Below are 14824 nucleotides of genomic sequence, written 5' to 3' on the forward strand. Positions count from 1 at the left end.
AAAATTCATTTTTGAAGAAAATGACATTTCACAATCTTTAAATCGTCATATCTCGTTGACCGAGCGTCTAAACAGGTCAAAACTTGCAAAATTCAAAATTCTCTAAAAACAAAACTACATGTCCAAAACTTATAGAAAATACATTTTTGTGCTCTGTGAGTCGATATCCTTCGCATACAATTCAATTGGAGTTGAAAAATTCATTTTTGAAGAAAATGACATTTCAAAATCTTTAAATCGTCATATCTCGTTAACCGAGCGCCTAAACAGGTCAAAAATTGCAAAATTCAAAATTCTCTAAAAACAAAACTACAAGTCCAAAACTTATAGAAAATACATTTTTGTGCTCTGTGAGTCGATATCCTTCGCATACAATTCAATTGGAGTTGAAAAATTCATTTTTGAAGAAAATGACATTTCAAAATCTTTAAATCGTCATATCTCGTTAACCGAGCGCCTAAACAGGTCAAAAATTGCAAAATTCAAAATTCTCTAAAAACAAAACTACAAGTCCAAAACTTATAGAAAATACATTTTTGTGCTCTGTGAGTCGATATCCTTCGCATACAATTCAATTGGAGTTGAAAAACTCATTTTTGAAGAAAATGACATTTCAAAATCTTTAAATCGTCATATCTCGTTAACCGAGCGTCTAAACAGGTCAAAACTTGCAAAATTCAAAATTCTCTAAAAACAAAACTACATGTCCAAAACTTATAGAAAATACATTTTTGTGCTCTGTGAGTCGATATCCTTCGCATACAATTCAATTGGAGTTGAAAAATTCATTTTTGAAGAAAATGACATTTCAAAATCTTTAAATCGTCATATCTCATGAACCGAGCGCCTAAACAGGTCAAAACTTGCAAAATTCAAAATTCTCTAAAAACAAAACTACAACTCCAAAACTTATAGAAAATACATTTTTGTGCTCTGTGAGTCGATATCCTTCGCATACAATTCAATTGGAGTTGAAAAATTCATTTTTGAAGAAAATGACATTTCAAAATCTTTAAATCGTCATATCTCGTTAACCGAGCGTCTAAACAGGTCAAAACTTGCAAAATTCAAAATTCTCTAAAAACAAAACTACATGTCCAAAACTTATAGAAAATACATTTTTGTGCTCTGTGAGTCGATATCCTTCGCATACAATTCAATTGGAGTTGAAAAATTCATTTTTGAAGAAAATGACATTTCACAATCTTTAAATCGTCATATCTCGTTGACCGAGCGTCTAAACAGGTCAAAACTTGCAAAATTCAAAATTCTCTAAAAACAAAACTACATGTCCAAAACTTATAGAAAATACATTTTTGTGCTCTGTGAGTCGATATCCTTCGCATACAATTCAATTGGAGTTGAAAAATTCATGTTTGAAGAAAATGACATTTCAAAATCTTTAAATCGTCATATCTCGTTAACCGAGCGTCTAAACAGGTCAAAACTTGCAAAATTCAAAATTCTCTAAAAACAAAACTACAAGTCCAAAACTTATAGAAAATACATTTTTGTGCTCTGTGAGTCGATATCCTTCGCATACAATTCAATTGGAGTTGAAAAATTCATTTTTGAAGAAAATGACATTTCAAAATCTTTAAATCGTCATATCTCGTTAACCGAGCGTCTAAACAGGTCAAAACTTGCAAAATTCAAAATTCTCTAAAAACAAAACTACATGTCCAAAACTTATAGAAAATACATTTTTGTGCTCTGTGAGTCGATATCCTTCGCATACAATTCAATTGGAGTTGAAAAATTCATTTTTGAAGAAAATGACATTTCAAAATCTTTAAATCGTCATATCTCGTTAACCGAGCGTCTAAACAGGTCAAAACTTGCAAAATTCAAAATTCTCTAAAAACAAAACTACATGTCCAAAACTTATAGAAAATACATTTTTGTGCTCTGTGAGTCGATATCCTTCGCATACAATTCAATTAGAGTTGAAAAATTCATTTTTGAAGAAAATGACATTTCAAAATCTTTAAATCGTCATATCTCGTTAACCGAGCGTCTAAACAGGTCAAAACTTGCAAAATTCAAAATTCTCTAAAAACAAAACTACAAGTCCAAAACTTATAGAAAATACATTTTTGTGCTCTGTGAGTCGATATCCTTCGCATACAATTCAATTGGAGTTGAAAAACTCATTTTTGAAGAAAATGACATTTCAAAATCTTTAAATCGTCATATCTCGTTAACCGAGCGTCTAAACAGGTCAAAACTTGCAAAATTCAAAATTCTCTAAAAACAAAACTACATGTCCAAAACTTATAGAAAATACATTTTTGTGCTCTGTGAGTCGATATCCTTCGCATACAATTCAATTGGAGTTGAAAAATTCATTTTTGAAGAAAATGACATTTCAAAATCTTTAAATCGTCATATCTCATGAACCGAGCGCCTAAACAGGTCAAAACTTGCAAAATTCAAAATTCTCTAAAAACAAAACTACAACTCCAAAACTTATAGAAAATACATTTTTGTGCTCTGTGAGTCGATATCCTTCGCATACAATTCAATTGGAGTTGAAAAATTCATTTTTGAAGAAAATGACATTTCAAAATCTTTAAATCGTCATATCTCGTTAACCGAGCGTCTAAACAGGTCAAAACTTGCAAAATTCAAAATTCTCTAAAAACAAAACTACATGTCCAAAACTTATAGAAAATACATTTTTGTGCTCTGTGAGTCGATATCCTTCGCATACAATTCAATTGGAGTTGAAAAATTCATTTTTGAAGAAAATGACATTTCACAATCTTTAAATCGTCATATCTCGTTGACCGAGCGTCTAAACAGGTCAAAACTTGCAAAATTCAAAATTCTCTAAAAACAAAACTACATGTCCAAAACTTATAGAAAATACATTTTTGTGCTCTGTGAGTCGATATCCTTCGCATACAATTCAATTGGAGTTGAAAAATTCATTTTTGAAGAAAATGACATTTCAAAATCTTTAAATCGTCATATCTCGTTAACCGAGCGCCTAAACAGGTCAAAAATTGCAAAATTCAAAATTCTCTAAAAACAAAACTACAAGTCCAAAACTTATAGAAAATACATTTTTGTGCTCTGTGAGTCGATATCCTTCGCATACAATTCAATTGGAGTTGAAAAATTCATTTTTGAAGAAAATGACATTTCAAAATCTTTAAATCGTCATATCTCGTTAACCGAGCGTCTAAACAGGTCAAAACTTGCAAAATTCAAAATTCTCTAAAAACAAAACTACATGTCCAAAACTTATAGAAAATACATTTTTGTGCTCTGTGAGTCGATATCCTTCGCATACAATTCAATTGGAGTTGAAAAATTCATTTTTGAAGAAAATGACATTTCAAAATCTTTAAATCGTCATATCTCGTTAACCGAGCGTCTAAACAGGTCAAAACTTGCAAAATTCAAAATTCTCTAAAAACAAAACTACATGTCCAAAACTTATAGAAAATACATTTTTGTGCTCTGTGAGTCGATATCCTTCGCATACAATTCAATTGGAGTTGAAAAATTCATGTTTGAAGAAAATGACATTTCAAAATCTTTAAATCGTCATATCTCGTTAACCGAGCGTCTAAACAGGTCAAAACTTGCAAAATTCAAAATTCTCTAAAAACAAAACTACAAGTCCAAAACTTATAGAAAATACATTTTTGTGCTCTGTGAGTCGATATCCTTCGCATACAATTCAATTGGAGTTGAAAAATTCATTTTTGAAGAAAATGACATTTCAAAATCTTTAAATCGTCATATCTCGTTAACCGAGCGTCTAAACAGGTCAAAACTTGCAAAATTCAAAATTCTCTAAAAACAAAACTACATGTCCAAAACTTATAGAAAATACATTTTTGTGCTCTGTGAGTCGATATCCTTCGCATACAATTCAATTGGAGTTGACAAATTCATTTTTGAAGAAAATGACATTTCAAAATCTTTAAATCGTCATATCTCGTTAACCGAGCGTCTAAACAGGTCAAAACTTGCAAAATTCAAAATTCTCTAAAAACAAAACTACATGTCCAAAACTTATAGAAAATACATTTTTGTGCTCTGTGAGTCGATATCCTTCGCATACAATTCAATTGGAGTTGAAAAATTCATTTTTGAAGAAAATGACATTTCAAAATCTTTAAATCGTCATATCTCGTTAACCGAGCGCCTAAACAGGTCAAAAATTGCAAAATTCAAAATTCTCTAAAAACAAAACTACAAGTCCAAAACTTATAGAAAATACATTTTTGTGCTCTGTGAGTCGATATCCTTCGCATACAATTCAATTGGAGTTGAAAAATTCATTTTTGAAGAAAATGACATTTCAAAATCTTTAAATCGTCATATCTCGTTAACCGAGCGTCTAAACAGGTCAAAACTTGCAAAATTCAAAATTCTCTAAAAACAAAACTACATGTCCAAAACTTATAGAAAATACATTTTTGTGCTCTGTGAGTCGATATCCTTCGCATACAATTCAATTGGAGTTGAAAAATTCATTTTTGAAGAAAATGACATTTCAAAATCTTTAAATCGTCATATCTCGTTAACCGAGCGTCTAAACAGGTCAAAACTTGCAAAATTCAAAATTCTCTAAAAACAAAACTACATGTCCAAAACTTATAGAAAATACATTTTTGTGCTCTGTGAGTCGATATCCTTCGCATACAATTCAATTGGAGTTGAAAAATTCATTTTTGAAGAAAATGACATTTCAAAATCTTTAAATCGTCATATCTCGTTAACCGAGCGTCTAAACAGGTCAAAACTTGCAAAATTCAAAATTCTCTAAAAAACAAAACTACATGTCCAAAACTTATAGAAAATACATTTTTGTGCTCTGTGAGTCGATATCCTTCGCATACAATTCAATTGGAGTTGAAAAATTCATTTTTGAAGAAAATGACATTTCAAAATCTTTAAATCGTCATATCTCGTTAACCGAGCGCCTAAACAGGTCAAAAATTGCAAAATTCATAATTCTCTAAAAACAAAACTACAAGTCCAAAACTTATAGAAAATACATTTTTGTGCTCTGTGAGTCGATATCCTTCGCATACAATTCAATTGGAGTTGAAAAATTCATTTTTGAAGAAAATGACATTTCAAAATCTTTAAATCGTCATATCTCGTTAACCGAGCGTCTAAACAGGTCAAAACTTGCAAAATTCAAAATTCTCTAAAAACAAAACTACATGTCCAAAACTTATAGAAAATACATTTTTGTGCTCTGTGAGTCGATATCCTTCGCATACAATTCAATTGGAGTTGAAAAATTCATTTTTGAAGAAAATGACATTTCAAAATCTTTAAATCGTCATATCTCGTTAACCGAGCGTCTAAACAGGTCAAAACTTGCAAAATTCAAAATTCTCTAAAAACAAAACTACATGTCCAAAACTTATAGAAAATACATTTTTGTGCTCTGTGAGTCGATATCCTTCGCATACAATTCAATTGGAGTTGAAAAATTCATTTTTGAAGAAAATGACATTTCAAAATCTTTAAATCGTCATATCTCGTTAACCGAGCGTCTAAACAGGTCAAAACTTGCAAAATTCAAAATTCTCTAAAAACAAAACTACATGTCCAAAACTTATAGAAAATACATTTTTGTGCTCTGTGAGTCGATATCCTTCGCATACAATTCAATTGGAGTTGAAAAATTCATGTTTGAAGAAAATGACATTTCAAAATCTTTAAATCGTCATATCTCGTTAACCGAGCGTCTAAACAGGTCAAAACTTGCAAAATTCAAAATTCTCTAAAAACAAAACTACATGTCCAAAACTTATAGAAAATACATTTTTGTGCTCTGTGAGTCGATATCCTTCGCATACAATTCAATTGGAGTTGAAAAATTCATTTTTGAAGAAAATGACATTTCAAAATCTTTAAATCGTCATATCTCGTTAACCGAGCGTCTAAACAGGTCAAAACTTGCAAAATTCAAAATTCTCTAAAAACAAAACTACATGTCCAAAACTTATAGAAAATACATTTTTGTGCTCTGTGAGTCGATATCCTTCGCATACAATTCAATTGGAGTTGAAAAATTCATTTTTGAAGAAAATGACATTTCAAAATCTTTAAATCGTCATATCTCGTTAACCGAGCGCCTAAACAGGTCAAAAATTGCAAAATTCATAATTCTCTAAAAACAAAACTACAAGTCCAAAACTTATAGAAAATACATTTTTGTGCTCTGTGAGTCGATATCCTTCGCATACAATTCAATTGGAGTTGAAAAATTCATTTTTGAAGAAAATGACATTTCAAAATCTTTAAATCGTCATATCTCGTTAACCGAGCGTCTAAACAGGTCAAAACTTGCAAAATTCAAAATTCTCTAAAAACAAAACTACATGTCCAAAACTTATAGAAAATACATTTTTGTGCTCTGTGAGTCGATATCCTTCGCATACAATTCAATTGGAGTTGAAAAATTCATTTTTGAAGAAAATGACATTTCAAAATCTTTAAATCGTCATATCTCGTTAACCGAGCGTCTAAACAGGTCAAAACTTGCAAAATTCAAAATTCTCTAAAAACAAAACTACATGTCCAAAACTTATAGAAAATACATTTTTGTGCTCTGTGAGTCGATATCCTTCGCATACAATTCAATTGGAGTTGAAAAATTCATTTTTGAAGAAAATGACATTTCAAAATCTTTAAATCGTCATATCTCGTTAACCGAGCGTCTAAACAGGTCAAAACTTGCAAAATTCAAAATTCTCTAAAAACAAAACTACATGTCCAAAACTTATAGAAAATACATTTTTGTGCTCTGTGAGTCGATATCCTTCGCATACAATTCAATTGGAGTTGAAAAATTCATTTTTGAAGAAAATGACATTTCAAAATCTTTAAATCGTCATATCTCGTTAACCGAGCGTCTAAACAGGTCAAAACTTGCAAAATTCAAAATTCTCTAAAAACAAAACTACATGCACTCAAAAAATTTCATGTGTAAATAGTACTAATAACTGCGTACATTCTACGAATTTTATTCGTGGTTTTCAGCCACGAATATTATTCGTAAAATGGACGTTTATTAGTACTTTTACGAATATTTTATTAGTATTCGTAGAAAATCAAGCGTACATTGTACGAATACTATTAGTAGATTTACATTCCCATTCGTACATTGCACGAATAATTTGTAGTATTTACTAATGCTTTTCTCGTTCATTCGTACATTGTACAGCACTATTCGTATATTGTACGAATATCATTGTAATATTTACGAATGGCTTTACTAATAATTCGAACATCATACAGTGCTATTCGTATAATGTACGAATGTTATTTATTGTAGAACTTTCCGCCATTGATTTTTTTCCTGAAATTTCCAGAAATATTAATTGTTGAAATAATTACCCAAGCATATAACTGTACTTCAAAACTATAAAAATTTATTGCATACATTTTTTACATTTATAAATTTTTGGACCTTAAATATTATACCATATGTATTCCCCGGTGTTCATATTCTTTTTCTTCGAAGATCACTGAAAATATATAAATATTAAACATTGAAAGTCGCTCGAAAGAATGTCTATACTTACAATAAATATTTAAGAAAAGTACTAGTAACCAAAGATGTTTTGATATGGTCCGCCATTTGCAAATTGGTAAAGCTGATTGTTGATGAATTCTTGATGCCAACCTTGAAAGAATATTCCAAAATGAAAGTAAAAAGTCAAAAAATAAATTAGGATTAATGAAATAAGCTATAAAGGACAATGATTTAAACTTAAACATAGATTACTCACCTGATTTTTGTTGCGATTCTGGTTGTTCAGTCGATCCTCGGTTCTGTAATCACTTCAATCACTATTTTTACAAACTTTATGTTTCTAAATTATATTTATTTTAACTTATAACCGTTCTACAAGCGACGACACGCGTATAGCAACTAACTTTTTTGATGCTATTTAGGAATGGAAAACGATTAACAAATAACGGAAATAACGGATATTTCGGTTCAAATTTGGTACCACTCAACGAATTATTCGTATATTCTACGAATAATGCGTGCAGGCACCCTACGAATAAATTTCTCTACGAATATTAGTATTTACTTAGTAAATAGTACGAATTTATTAGTAAATACTACGAATACAATGCAAGAAATTACGAATGCATTCGTACGAAGAATTTACGAATGTTATTAGTTATATGTACGCAATAATTCGTACAATGTACTAATAAAAGTTGTTTAATTTTTGTTTACGAATAAAATTAGTACATTGAACGAATAAATTCGTGGATAATACTACAGTTATTCGTAAAATTTCACTAATGCATTCGTAAATATTCCACTGCACGAATACTACGTGTATTTTACGAATATGCGTACAATGCACGAATATTTTTCCTACGAATGCCATTCGTAGCTGTTTTACTAATAAATTTTTTGAGTGTGTCCAAAACTTATAGAAAATACATTTTTGTGCTCTGTGAGTCGATATCCTTCGCATACAATTCAATTGGAGTTGAAAAATTCATGTTTGAAGAAAATGACATTTCAAAATCTTTAAATCGTCATATCTCGTTAACCGAGCGTCTAAACAGGTCAAAACTTGCAAAATTCAAAATTCTCTAAAAACAAAACTACAAGTCCAAAACTTATAGAAAATACATTTTTGTGCTCTGTGAGTCGATATCCTTCGCATACAATTCAATTGGAGTTGAAAAATTCATTTTTGAAGAAAATGACATTTCAAAATCTTTAAATCGTCATATCTCGTTAACCGAGCGTCTAAACAGGTCAAAACTTGCAAAATTCAAAATTCTCTAAAAACAAAACTACATGTCCAAAACTTATAGAAAATACATTTTTGTGCTCTGTGAGTCGATATCCTTCGCATACAATTCAATTGGAGTTGAAAAATTCATTTTTGAAGAAAATGACATTTCAAAATCTTTAAATCGTCATATCTCGTTAACCGAGCGTCTAAACAGGTCAAAACTTGCAAAATTCAAAATTCTCAAAAAACAAAACTACATGTCCAAAACTTATAGAAAATACATTTTTGTGCTCTGTGAGTCGATATCCTTCGCATACAATTCAATTGGAGTTGAAAAATTCATTTTTGAAGAAAATGACATTTCAAAATCTTTAAATCGTCATATCTCGTTAACCGAGCGTCTAAACAGGTCAAAACTTGCAAAATTCAAAATTCTCTAAAAACAAAACTACAAGTCCAAAACTTATAGAAAATACATTTTTGTGCTCTGTGAGTCGATATCCTTCGCATACAATTCAATTGGAGTTGAAAAATTCATTTTTGAAGAAAATGACATTTCAAAATCTTTAAATCGTCATATCTCGTTAACCGAGCGTCTAAACAGGTCAAAACTTGCAAAATTCAAAATTCTCTAAAAACAAAACTACAAGTCCAAAACTTATAGAAAATACATTTTTGTGCTCTGTGAGTCGATATCCTTCGCATACAATTCAATTGGAGTTGAAAAATTCATTTTTGAAGAAAATGACATTTCAAAATCTTTAAATCGTCATATCTCGTTAACCGAGCGTCTAAACAGGTCAAAACTTGCAAAATTCAAAATTCTCTAAAAACAAAACTACATGTCCAAAACTTATAGAAAATACATTTTTGTGCTCTGTGAGTCGATATCCTTCGCATACAATTCAATTGGAGTTGAAAAATTCATTTTTGAAGAAAATGACATTTCAAAATCTTTAAATCGTCATATCTCGTTAACCGAGCGTCTAAACAGGTCAAAACTTGCAAAATTCAAAATTCTCTAAAAACAAAACTACATGTCCAAAACTTATAGAAAATACATTTTTGTGCTCTGTGAGTCGATATCCTTCGCATACAATTCAATTGGAGTTGAAAAATTCATTTTTGAAGAAAATGACATTTCAAAATCTTTAAATCGTCATATCTCGTTAACCGAGCGTCTAAACAGGTCAAAACTTGCAAAATTCAAAATTCTCTAAAAACAAAACTACATGTCCAAAACTTATAGAAAATACATTTTTGTGCTCTGTGAGTCGATATCCTTCGCATACAATTCAATTGGAGTTGAAAAATTCATTTTTGAAGAAAATGACATTTCAAAATCTTTAAATCGTCATATCTCGTTAACCGAGCGTCTAAACAGGTCAAAACTTGCAAAATTCTCTAAAAACAAAACTACATGTCCAAAACTTATAGAAAATACATTTTTGTGCTCTGTGAGTCGATATCCTTCGCATACAATTCAATTGGAGTTGAAAAATTCATGTTTGAAGAAAATGACATTTCAAAATCTTTAAATCGTCATATCTCGTTAACCGAGCGTCTAAACAGGTCAAAACTTGCAAAATTCAAAATTCTCTAAAAACAAAACTACATGTCCAAAACTTATAGAAAATACATTTTTGTGCTCTGTGAGTCGATATCCTTCGCATACAATTCAATTGGAGTTGAAAAATTCATTTTTGAAGAAAATGACATTTCAAAATCTTTAAATCGTCATATCTCGTTAACCGAGCGTCTAAACAGGTCAAAACTTGCAAAATTCAAAATTCTCTAAAAACAAAACTACATGTCCAAAACTTATAGAAAATACATTTTTGTGCTCTGTGAGTCGATATCCTTCGCATACAATTCAATTGGAGTTGAAAAATTCATTTTTGAAGAAAATGACATTTCAAAATCTTTAAATCGTCATATCTCGTTAACCGAGCGTCTAAACAGGTCAAAACTTGCAAAATTCAAAATTCTCTAAAAACAAAACTACATGTCCAAAACTTATAGGAAATACATTTTTGTGCTCTGTGAGTCGATATCCTTCGCATACAATTCAATTGGAGTTGAAAAATTCATTTTTGAAGAAAATGACATTTCAAAATCTTTAAATCGTCATATCTCGTTAACCGAGCGTCTAAACAGGTCAAAACTTGCAAAATTCAAAATTCTCTAAAAACAAAACTACATGTCCAAAACTTATAGAAAATACATTTTTGTGCTCTGTGAGTCGATATCCTTCGCATACAATTCAATTGGAGTTGAAAAATTCATTTTTGAAGAAAATGACATTTCAAAATCTTTAAATCGTCATATCTCGTTAACCGAGCGTCTAAACAGGTCAAAACTTGCAAAATTCAAAATTCTCTAAAAACAAAACTACATGTCCAAAACTTATAGAAAATACATTTTTGTGCTCTGTGAGTCGATATCCTTCGCATACAATTCAATTGGAGTTGAAAAATTCATGTTTGAAGAAAATGACATTTCAAAATCTTTAAATCGTCATATCTCGTTAACCGAGCGTCTAAACAGGTCAAAACTTGCAAAATTCAAAATTCTCTAAAAACAAAACTACAAGTCCAAAACTTATAGAAAATACATTTTTGTGCTCTGTGAGTCGATATCCTTCGCATACAATTCAATTGGAGTTGAAAAATTCATTTTTGAAGAAAATGACATTTCAAAATCTTTAAATCGTCATATCTCGTTAACCGAGCGTCTAAACAGGTCAAAACTTGCAAAATTCAAAATTCTCTAAAAACAAAACTACATGTCCAAAACTTATAGAAAATACATTTTTGTGCTCTGTGAGTCGATATCCTTCGCATACAATTCAATTGGAGTTGAAAAATTCATGTTTGAAGAAAATGACATTTCAAAATCTTTAAATCGTCATATCTCGTTAACCGAGCGTCTAAACAGGTCAAAACTTGCAAAATTCAAAATTCTCTAAAAACAAAACTACATGTCCAAAACTTATAGAAAATACATTTTTGTGCTCTGTGAGTCGATATCCTTCGCATACAATTCAATTGGAGTTGAAAAATTCATTTTTGAAGAAAATGACATTTCAAAATCTTTAAATCGTCATATCTCGTTAACCGAGCGTCTAAACAGGTCAAAACTTGCAAAATTCAAAATTCTCTAAAAACAAAACTACATGTCCAAAACTTATAGAAAATACATTTTTGTGCTCTGTGAGTCGATATCCTTCGCATACAATTCAATTGGAGTTGAAAAATTCATTTTTGAAGAAAATGACATTTCAAAATCTTTAAATCGTCATATCTCGTTAACCGAGCGTCTAAACAGGTCAAAACTTGCAAAATTCAAAATTCTCTAAAAACAAAACTACATGTCCAAAACTTATAGAAAATACATTTTTGTGCTCTGTGAGTCGATATCCTTCGCATACAATTCAATTGGAGTTGAAAAATTCATTTTTGAAGAAAATGACATTTCAAAATCTTTAAATCGTCATATCTCGTTAACCGAGCGTCTAAACAGGTCAAAACTTGCAAAATTCAAAATTCTCTAAAAACAAAACTACATGTCCAAAACTTATAGAAAATACATTTTTGTGCTCTGTGAGTCGATATCCTTCGCATACAATTCAATTGGAGTTGAAAAATTCATTTTTGAAGAAAATGACATTTCAAAATCTTTAAATCGTCATATCTCGTTAACCGAGCGTCTAAACAGGTCAAAACTTGCAAAATTCAAAATTCTCTAAAAACAAAACTACAAGTCCAAAACTTATAGAAAATACATTTTTGTGCTCTGTGAGTCGATATCCTTCGCATACAATTCAATTGGAGTTGAAAAATTCATTTTTGAAGAAAATGACATTTCAAAATCTTTAAATCGTCATATCTCGTTAACAGAGCGTCTAAACAGGTCAAAACTTGCAAAATTCAAAATTCTCTAAAAACAAAACTACATGTCCAAAACTTATAGAAAATACATTTTTGTGCTCTGTGAGTCGATATCCTTCGCATACAATTCAATTGGAGTTGAAAAATTCATTTTTGAAGAAAATGACATTTCAAAATCTTTAAATCGTCATATCTCGTTAACCGAGCGTCTAAACAGGTCAAAACTTGCAAAATTCAAAATTCTCTAAAAACAAAACTACAAGTCCAAAACTTATAGAAAATACATTTTTGTGCTCTGTGAGTCGATATCCTTCGCATACAATTCAATTGGAGTTGAAAAATTCATTTTTGAAGAAAATGACATTTCAAAATCTTTAAATCGTCATATCGCACCCCCGGTGGAACAACGACGTAAGTGCAAATTTTGAATTTTCTGAGTTAAGTATGCCATAGTTCCAAGAAAAGGTATTTCCTTCCGATGAAACAAAGACCCAATTGAAAATGTTCTGTTTGTATCCAGGGTGCAGAAATGTATTTGGACCGTTACATTGTTTTCAAACGTTTTCAAAATGTTTAATCTCGTTTTCTGAAGAATCAACATTTTTGCACTTACGTCGTTGTACCACCGGAGGTGCGATATCTCGTTAACCGAGCGTCTAAACAGGTCAAAACTTGCAAAATTCAAAATTCTCTAAAAACAAAACTACATGTCCAAAACTTATAGAAAATACATTTTTGTGCTCTGTGAGTCGATATCCTTCGCATACAATTCAATTGGAGTTGAAAAATTCATGTTTGAAGAAAATGACATTTCAAAATCTTTAAATCGTCATATCTCGTTAACCGAGCGTCTAAACAGGTCAAAACTTGCAAAATTCAAAATTCTCTAAAAACAAAACTACAAGTCCAAAACTTATAGAAAATACATTTTTGTGCTCTGTGAGTCGATATCCTTCGCATACAATTCAATTGGAGTTGAAAAATTCATTTTTGAAGAAAATGACATTTCAAAATCTTTAAATCGTCATATCTCGTTAACAGAGCGTCTAAACAGGTCAAAACTTGCAAAATTCAAAATTCTCTAAAAACAAAACTACATGTCCAAAACTTATAGAAAATACATTTTTGTGCTCTGTGAGTCGATATCCTTCGCATACAATTCAATTGGAGTTGAAAAATTCATTTTTGAAGAAAATGACATTTCAAAATCTTTAAATCGCCATATCTCGTTAACCGAGCGTCTAAACAGGTCAAAACTTGCAAAATTCAAAATTCTCTAAAAACAAAACTACAAGTCCAAAACTTATAGAAAATACATTTTTGTGCTCTGTGAGTCGATATCCTTCGCATACAATTCAATTGGAGTTGAAAAATTCATTTTTGAAGAAAATGACATTTCAAAATCTTTAAATCGTCATATCTCGTTAACCGAGCGTCTAAACAGGTCAAAACTTGCAAAATTAAAAATTCTCTAAAAACAAAACTACATGTCCAAAACTTATAGAAAATACATTTTTGTGCTCTGTGAGTCGATATCCTTCGCATACAATTCAATTGGAGTTGAAAAATTCATTTTTGAAGAAAATGACATTTCAAAATCTTTAAATCGTCATATCTCGTTAACCGAGCGTCTAAACAGGTCAAAACTTGCAAAATTCAAAATTCTCTAAAAACAAAACTACATGTCCAAAACTTATAGAAAATACATTTTTGTGCTCTGTGAGTCGATATCCTTCGCATACAATTCAATTGGAGTTGAAAAATTCATTTTTGAAGAAAATGACATTTCAAAATCTTTAAATCGTCATATCTCGTTAACCGAGCGTCTAAACAGGTCAAAACTTGCAAAATTCAAAATTCTCTAAAAACAAAACTACATGTCCAAAACTTATAGAAAATACATTTTTGTGCTCTGTGAGTCGATATCCTTCGCATACAATTCAATTGGAGTTGAAAAATTCATGTTTGAAGAAAATGACATTTCAAAATCTTTAAATCGTCATATCTCGTTAACCGAGCGTCTAAACAGGTCAAAACTTGCAAAATTAAAAATTCTCTAAAAACAAAACTACATGTCCAAAACTTATAGAAAATACATTCGCATACAATTCAATTGGAGTTGAAAAATTCATTTTTGAAGAAAATGACATTTCAAAATCTTTAAATCGTCATATCTCGTTAACA

Source organism: Episyrphus balteatus, chromosome 2, assembly GCF_945859705.1.
Source record: "Episyrphus balteatus chromosome 2, idEpiBalt1.1, whole genome shotgun sequence".
Lineage (NCBI taxonomy): Eukaryota > Metazoa > Arthropoda > Insecta > Diptera > Syrphidae > Episyrphus > Episyrphus balteatus.